Source organism: Mauremys reevesii, linkage group 12 (assembly GCF_016161935.1).
Source record: "Mauremys reevesii isolate NIE-2019 linkage group 12, ASM1616193v1, whole genome shotgun sequence".
NCBI lineage: Eukaryota > Metazoa > Chordata > Testudines > Geoemydidae > Mauremys > Mauremys reevesii.
This window is the reverse complement of record NC_052634.1, coordinates 17,695,183-17,704,095: the sequence shown is the minus strand read 5'-3', so window position 1 is coordinate 17,704,095 and position 8,913 is coordinate 17,695,183. Positions and strand designations below refer to the sequence as shown.

General features: G+C 45.5%; 1 long non-coding RNA gene across 1 annotated transcript; it reads right to left on the bottom strand.

Annotated features, from left to right (window-relative positions):
- Positions 1-4,574: 4,574 nt before the first annotated feature.
- LOC120375786 lies at positions 4,575-7,428 on the bottom strand. Its single transcript, XR_005586774.1, has 2 exons — positions 7,297-7,428; positions 4,575-5,879 (listed from the first exon to the last, which is right to left on the bottom strand). It is a non-coding gene; the product is annotated as an uncharacterized LOC120375786 (long non-coding RNA).
- Between the last annotated feature and the right edge of the window lie 1,485 nt (positions 7,429-8,913).

Sequence of the window (8,913 nt, the reverse complement as noted above, 5' to 3'; positions counted from 1 at the left end):
ATCAGTCTTTGTAGTCAGCAGTCTCTGTGGTGTAGTATTCTTCTTCCTGTTCACCACCCCTTCCTGGGGGAATTTTCCCTTATAAGCTTCCTCTCTCCCCAGGCAGCACAAGCCTTCCAGGTGCTCCTCATTTGTGCTGAAGGAGCCCAGAAGAGCTCCTAAGTCTCCTCTCCATGAGAGTGAGAATGTGCCCCTTCGCAGTACCCGAGATCCAAGGTTTAGTGGGATGGGGTTAGGAGGAAACTTCCCTGGGGGAAAGTTGTCCCATAACTGCCTTTTGCAGGGCTTCTTGCTCCTCCCTCTGAAACATCTGGTACTGGCCACTGTCAGAGACTGGATCCTGGGCTAGGTAGGCCATGGGTCTGAGCCATTCTGGAAGTTCCTAGGAGATGAGTTAGTGGGTAGAATACAGGGGATGCAATACAAAGTGGGAAGGGGGATAGCTCAGTGGTTTGAGCACTGGCCCCCTAAACCCAGGGTTATAAACTCAATCTTTGAGAGGTCCATCTAGGGCAAAAATCTGTCTGGGGACTAGCCCTGCTTTGAGCACAAGGTTGGACTAGATGACCTACTGAGGTCCCTTCCAACCCTGGTATTCTACAAATAATAAACACACTGACCAGGGCCTGCGATACATTAATCTACACTGACTGTGTGTACACCTAGCGGTGCCCATTGTCTTACAATCCTTTTAATTAAGGAGGTCTGCAGGGGTTGGTTTGTTTGAAATTACTGGGAATGCTGTTTTCAGGTCAAATGTGAAGCTCAGTTTGTAATGTCTCACCCCAAGTGTAAATAGTTTTGTTTTTACAAAGCCTTGTGTGGCTGTTTCGGAAGCACAGTTGTGTCAGAAGAGAAAGAGTGCTTCTTAATGAATGTTTACTTTCCTGTCACTGTTTAGATTTAAAACAGGAAATTGGGCAGGGCACTACTCAGTGATGTTGTTTAATATGCATCTGGGACAGGTATACAGGACCAGCTCCTTACGCTGATTTACACTAGCTAACTCCACAAAGTCAACAGCAGCTGAGAACCTGGGTGATATTTTATAATGTACAGCACTAGTGATAATGAGGTTTAAAGAGACAGAAACTTAAATTGCATCCGCTCCATGTGGCAAGTTATAACACAGGCCAGGATTTGTGAAAGGAATCCTAGAGATCTGCACTATTGGACACAGGAGAGTTCAAGTAATGCCTGCTAGGTGCTCCTCAGTAAGCTTTTCCAGCAAACAGGCTGAAACTGAGGACATGTGGAGGCTGGGTTTGGTGCTTCAGAAGAGGCAGGGTGATGATGGGCTTGTCTTTAGGATGCCTTCATTAGGGGATGTACACTTTAATTGCTTTCTCACTTGTGCTTTATAAGTTTTTTGGATCCTAGCTTGTTGAGCACTTAGTTAATGCTCCTGTTTTCTACCCTTCCTGCCCCCCCCCACCAAAAAAAAAAAGTGACTAAGAAAGCAGCCACAGCATGCCTTCTGGGTGGTAAGTGCTGCACTTTCTCATGAGGTTTTTCAGTACTTACGGTTGCCGCATTGCTGTGCAGGAGTTTCAGGTGCCACATGCCTTATCTGATTTATGTCTTCTTTCTTTCAAACATCACTGTATGTTAGGGAAGCTTCAGAACATTCTTTCTCAGAGTTGCCTGGGTTATCTATGCAGATTCCCAACCCACTGGACAGATGCTTTCAAGGGAGCAAAAATCACCAGAGAATATTGGACAGCAGAGATTATGGAGTGTGCCTACAATCAGGCAGGGGTGCATCCACCGAGCATGAAGCTGTAGGGAGCAGGTCACATGCAGTATCTTCTCTTACATGTGGCAAGAGAGACTCAGGCTCCTGTCACAGCACAAGCCACTGACACCTCCTGGCAAACAGGTCTCTTGGCAATTAAAAATCTATGGGCAGACACTAGCAGAGAAGATTGATGTGTTTGCTCCAGGGAATTATGAAGAGTGAAGCCCCAGTGGGTCTGGTGGCTAAATGGGAGGTGAGGGCAACACTGTTTCACTAGCAGCTCTAACCTCCATGACAGCAGCCCTGACAGTTGATCCAAAGTGGTTAGCTGCTTGTAACCTATGTAGAGGGGAGGTAAGTCAATTCACTTACCAATTCTGTGCTACAGAATTCCTCTGACAAAGTATTTGCAAAGACCATGAATCCTTGTTCTTGCAAGGGACTACAGCTGGATTTTCTATAGGAACCCTCTAAATATTAAAAGTGGAAATAATAGGATTCACTTTCTTTCTCTCCTCAGGAATCCAGTACCAGTCTTCACCATAAGACAGTTCTGCACACACCCAGTTAATAATGTCAAATTCCTTTTTATGAATAATACTCTAATAAAAATTCCCACCTGTTACAGCCAAGCAGTTGCAATGCAGTGTAGCTAGACTGACATTTCTAACTAGAGATTTATTTCCCTTTTTGTCATGGGGTCCACTCATTGCTAGGGTGCCTCTTCCTGCTTGCTGTGGGGATTTGCTCCTTCCAAGTGCTGCACCTTCTTCTGGTGGCCTCTCCAACCATCATGCTCTTTCACACTGCAGCTTCCTCTTTGACTTGGCTCTCCAGAGAAGTCATTGTAGCCCTCCCCTTCCGGGGTATCAAAGTCTTTGGGGGCAAACTGTTCCAGGCAGTCCGCTTTCCACTGCCGGCTCTGCACAACTTCCCCAGTGACTGGCAGGGGAACCCAGAATGGCCCTCTACTCAGAGTTTCATCTCAGGGACCCTCTAGTCAGCAACCAAGGTCTGTTCCCTCCTGGACCTTGCTGCCTTTCCCTGAGCCCTTTCCTTACCTTCCGGCTCTGCCCCCTTCTCTGGGTTTGCCAGCCCCACAGCTCCCTGCTCCCAGGGAGTAATTGTAGGTTACTTGCTTCTATAGCCCCCAAAATGCCTCCCTTCTCCCAGGGAGTGACTGCAGACTCCTTCCTGCAGAGTCCCTTGCTGCTTGCAGCTCCTGGCCTCTAGGCCTCTCCTGTTCCTGTCCAGCTAAGCCTCGAGCCTCAACTCTAATCCATACTCCCTTGCTTCTCCTTCAGATGCAGCCAGGCAGTTAATAGGCCCACTTGGCCACCTGGACCCCCATCATGCCTTGTGTGGATGGACACCTCATCATGCCTTTAAAATGAAGAATATAACACAGGGCCTAGACCCAATATATATATCATGCCTTGCAAAATCAATACAGGGCTTGGGACTTCTGACAATCAGAGATCTTCTGCTTTCATGTAAGCTCACCCTTGGTAATGCACTAACAGTGAAATAAAACATTTAGCTGTCTTACATAACTGGGTGTTTCAGCATCCACACTATTGAGCACATACACAACTTCAAATAAGAAAGAAAACAACTTGGCAATGACTGTAGCTGTGAGGCTCACACAGTGTCTGTTTCCATGATACAGTGCATCTCCCGGAGACATTTGGCCTCCTACCTGCGATTCCTTCTCTATGCTTTTTCCCAGTCTCAATCCCACTGGGAAACTGCATTGAGATCTACCTCAGTGCTCAGCCTAGGTTATCGCTGGCAGCTCTATCTCCCTCCTGCAGGGCAGGGCTGGATCTGACTGGGGCTCTATTTGGTTGCCAGTTTTGTACCCCTGATAGCACTCACTGCTGATTGGCCAGGTGCTTCCAGCCTCTCACTAAGGGGCTATGTGTGTACATGCAGCAATGACTGCCCTTAACAAAGCCTTCTACACCAGCTTAAAAACAGCTACTGAGCATGGTTAACAACGTTCTGCTCTCCCTCCAGTGTGCAGAAACAGCTACTACTTCTTTGTAGTCACTGCCCCCTTGTCTGGCAATGTTTCCATATCAACTCAGAACAAGTAGAAACAGCAGCTAGAATCTCAGCAGTCAGTGTGTTTGGCTAAACACCAGGAAATAAGAAGAAGAAAGGGGGATTACATGCTGACCAGTAACAAACGGGGCCAATGAGCTGCCAGATGGCGATAGCCACATGCTTCTCCATGCTAAGGGGAACTCTCCTGATGGAACTTTCCTGTTCTCCTGCTGCAGCTCCAGGATGGGCTTTGCACAGATTTCCAGGGAAGCAGCCTTGCACATCCTGAAGTTCTGCCTCCACTGCTCAGCATCCCAGTTCTGCAGCATTGTTCTGTTAGCTGGGCACTGCTGGGTGGCCAAGTCCAGAAGCGACTTTCTGCTGAATGAAGCTAATCCAGGAGAATTCCCTGCAGAAGTACTTGCTCAATTTCATCTTCCTCTAGCAGGATCCGCACAGCAGCACAGTGGCTATACTGGTGGCTCCACCAACTCATCCAAACCATCCGGCAGCCTGGCTGCCAGTACATCTAGTGCAGCTGTTCATATCCATGCCTGTCAGGATTGCAGCACTCAGCAGTGTTTCCTCCTGCTCCCTGACAGCAGTTTGAAAATGGCACTAGATTGCTAAAACCAGCTGAAACCTGGGATACCATGAAAGGAATCATGGGAGTTTTAGTTTGACCCCAAGTCTCAGAGTTCCAGTAGGGTCCATCAAGTATCCAGCAATGTGCCACGAGAAAAATCCCCAAATGCATAGAACCAAGTGATAGTGCATTGCACCATGGGATATCTGTCCACAATGCTGTGCAGTTATTTCAGAAAAGCACAGAGCTGTGTGGACACAGCATGACTTACAAGGGAAGGAGCTTAAGTTGTAAAGTTATACTGAAAAAACATATACCAAAAAAAACTTTCCCGTGTAGATAAGGCTTAAGTGAATTGGGAAAGTTAGGCTAGGGGGTCAAACAAGGAAAAGGATTATGTTTCCATTTAAAATTCACCCGTAATGCTAAAGAACTTTCCACACCCTCCCACAGCGAGATTTACGGTGACCTTAGAATGTGCTAGAAAGGTTGATGATTCTCTCATTACCATTGATTCTTTCTCTGTTTTCTATATTTTTGATCTAGTGTGGTGTTTGATCATTAGAAGTATGGATAGCTGGGCTTGCACTGACCATGGAAACTGGGCAGTGACTTGTCTAGCAGCATCAGGACAGTGAGTACCGGAGGGAGACTGCGGTCAAGGGACATATTGGTTCCAATGGCATAAGAGAGCCATCCTGGAATCAGAATTTAGATTGCTAGAAAGTAAGCTTAGGTCCAGGATCTCAGTTTTCTTTGAAATCTTCTAGTCCACAGGGGTGTTAGATATATTTGCTGAGTAAATGAACCTTAATCCAACTAAGGCAAAACACTCAGCGAGTAGTGATCAATTACTCACAAGTGGGAAGCCAATCAGGACCATCTCATCACAGCCGTGTCCAGTATTAGACTATACAGCTTCAACCTCCTGTTGTTACACAGACTTATTTATAACTGTTATCTTCTCCTATACATGTATATTTGTCTCTCATTTCCATGTTCACTTTCCTCCTCCATCAGTATAGATTTAGTGTTAGTTCAAAATGGTCCTTTCTAGCATTTTAGCTACTTCATCATCTTCTCACAAACATGAGTGCTCTGCAATTTCTTTCACATGAGCAACACAACCCGATTACAGTTTCTTACACATGTGCAACATTAAATATGATTACTCTGCAATTTGTTACACATACACAGTTCTACTTCTGCTGTTAAACATTATCAGAACAGACTCTTAACATCCACAGCAGGCTTCTGTCAGGCCTAAAGATGCCTTTGCTCCTAATACAGGGGATACAGGATCAGGTGGACAGGGGGAACTTCAGGATCTCCACATGTGGATGAGAAGATGATGTAAAGAGGAGGGGTTTATGCTTATTAGGTACTGAAGAAATTTCTCAGGAAGGGCGAGCCTCTGCAGAAGGGTTGGGCAAGTTCTGTAGGATGGTTTGTGTTACACAGGAGGGCAGACTAGATGATCACTGTGGTCTCTTCTGTCCTTGGAATCTATGAACATAAGTGGAATCAGATGGCTGGCACAGACAATTGGCAAACTTTAATAGCATACACATCTTTAGATTATCATCGTCAAAGAAATGTCAGCTGATATTAAACTACCGTACATTCAGTGAAGGACTGAGACTTGGCTTCCAGTGGGTACAGCAAAAAGAAATGAGTGAAGATGGAGAAAGCAACTGCCAGCCCAGAGCTTTCATCGGTCAAAAACAACAGCTGCATGGAGGGTATCTGATTAACACAATAGTTAATACTGCTAAGAGAGAACATTGTTTTAAGAGCAGGGTAAACTCTTTGATACAGAGGCTGTCTTTTTGTTCTGTGTTTGTACAGCACCTAGCACAATGAGGTCCATAATGGGGACTCCTAGGTACTACTGTAATACAAATAAATATTAATTAATAGGAGAGAACAAATTTCCCACCCAAGCACTGCACCTTTAAATACAAAATTGCCAAACCCAGCCCGCCGTGGAAAGCTTTGGCAAGGTTTGTTCCAAAGTCCTCCTGGATGCTGCTTCTCTCCCCTTTGGAGGGCCTCAGATCAGAGAAAATTAGGGTTGGAAGAGTTCTCAGGAGAACATAAGAACATAAGGAGATCAATTCGTCCAACCCCCTGCTCAAAGCAGGACCAACCCCAAGTAAATCATCCCAGCCAGGGCTTTGTCAAGCCGGGCCTTAAAAACCTCTAAGGAAGGAGATTCCACCACTTCCCTAGGTAACCCATTCCAGTGCTTCACCACCCTCCTAGTGAAAAAGTTTTTCCTAATATCCAACCTAGACCTCCCCCACTGCAACTTGAGACCATTGCTCCTTGTTCTATCATCTGCCACCACTGAGAACAGCCGAACTCCGTCTTCTCTGGAAGCCCTCTTCAGGTAGTTGAAGACTGCTATCAAATCCCCCCTCACTCTTCTCTTCTGCAGACTAAATAAAACCAGTTCCCTCAGCCGCTCCTCATAAGTCATGTACTCCAGCCCCCTAATAATTTTCATTGCCCTCTACTGGACTCTCTCCAATTTGTCCACATCCTTTCTGTAGTGGGAGGGGCACAAAACTGGATGCAATACTCCAGATGTGGCCTCAGCAGTGCCGAATAGAGGGGAATAATCACTTCCCTCAGTCTGCTGGCAATGCTCTTACTAATGCAGCCCAATATGCCGTTAGCCTTCTTGGCAACACTGTTGGTTCATATCCAGGTTCTTGTTCACTGTAATCCCCAGGTCCTTTTCTGCAGAACTGCTGCTTAGCCAGTCAGTCCCCAGCTCGTAGCAGTGCCTGGGATTCTTCCATCCTAAGTGCAGGACTCTGCACTTGTCCTTGTTGAACCTCATCAGATTTCTTTTAGCCCAATCCTCCAATTTTTCTAGGTCACTCTGGGCCCTATCCCTACCCTCCAGTGTATCTACCTCTCCCCACAACGTAGTTTTCCTGAACACAGTGGAAACAAACAGCAGGCAGTTTCCTTGCTCAGAAATCTCCAAGTCTTTCCCTCCTGGTGCATGGCTGTCATCCCTTTGTTGTCCTACACCACTTCGCCTTCCATCTCTACACTCCCTCCTTTGTAGAAGGCCTTGATTCCCCATTGGTTGCAGCTGTGGATACCTGTCTCCATGATTGGTAGCTCTGACAGCTGCACGGGGGTGTAACCAAGTTGCTTGCTTATAAATAAGAGAGGTTTTCTTCCCTCCTCTGTTTAAGCTCAGTATGGGTTTTGTAGGCCCCATTACACAGGCTGTTACCCAGGTGTGACCTGAGCAGAGCATGCACAGAGAAGGTGTTGGAGGATTTGGAAGCTTAAATTGCAGTTCTGCTCTAAAAAGTGACCAAGTGAAAATAACATCTTACTTATTAAACCTACTTCCTGTGTATATGCAGACACAGACCTGCTTGCTAACTTTAGTGACAGGGATACATTTTTTTGCTCTTTCCTCCTATTAGAGCCAACACAGCTATAGATGAAGGAGCAGAAGTCTACTCCTTGTGCATGAGCAACAGAATTGTTTAACCAGTTTCAGTCAGTTACACCTGTGCAGATTCTTTGTAGGCAATGGGGATTTCACAGGTATCACTCTGGGCATAATCTGGTTCTGCAGGATCTTTATTAATGAGTAATGGTGAAGAGCCCAGCCTGGTTCTCAGATCCCAGGTGGAATCTGCGAGGCTGGCAGTTCCAAAAACATCTGTTACTTAAACTGAACATGTTTTCCCTATTTGAGCGATCCTAAACATGGGGCTGCATGCAACCATTTGTACAGAGTGATTTTTCAGAGCAAATTTCTCTATTGCCTTTTCAGAAAATGTTACAGATACTAAAAGAACCAAGTTTTATCCCTGAATGTAACCAGGGAGAGGCCTGAGCCACAGAGTTCAGAGTGTGATCCAAATTTCCCTAAAGTTGAATGGGCTGGGCTGGTTCAGGCCCATCCTTAATCTGACCATAGAAAACCTAAGGCAGGAATCTATTCAAATACCCAGTTGCATTCTGTCAGTGCATGGATCTTCTGATTGATGGAAACAGCAAATTAATCATGTCTGTGAATAACAGCAGAGAGCCCTTGTTTGAGAGTTGCTGAGCACAGCTATCAAAGAGACCCCACTTTAAAAAAAATTGTGAAGAGTGGCACCTTTCATTAAACACAATGAGACAGTGATGCCAATGGAAGGCTTGTTTGTTTGATTTCCTGTCCTCTCATCTCACTTCGTCAGACCCAGACCAGAGAAAATCCTGACTTAATAATTTACTATGGAAAGACATTTATTAAATGACAAGGAACAAGAATGGAGCCTCCAATATCACACAGTAGAATTGTTTGTATCTTCCTGTTTGGCTTCAAAATCTGCTTGCCCAACAGACAGAAACAATGCAATTTGCTATTTTTGTCAAATCCAGTTTCTATTAATCAGAACGTCCTTTGATCACCTTTTTGCCTCCAGTTAATATTTATACTGATTAAACTTTCCTTTACCTTATGAAAGTGACAGAGTTGATGTCAAGGAAGAGACATGTTCAAGATTCCCCCCCC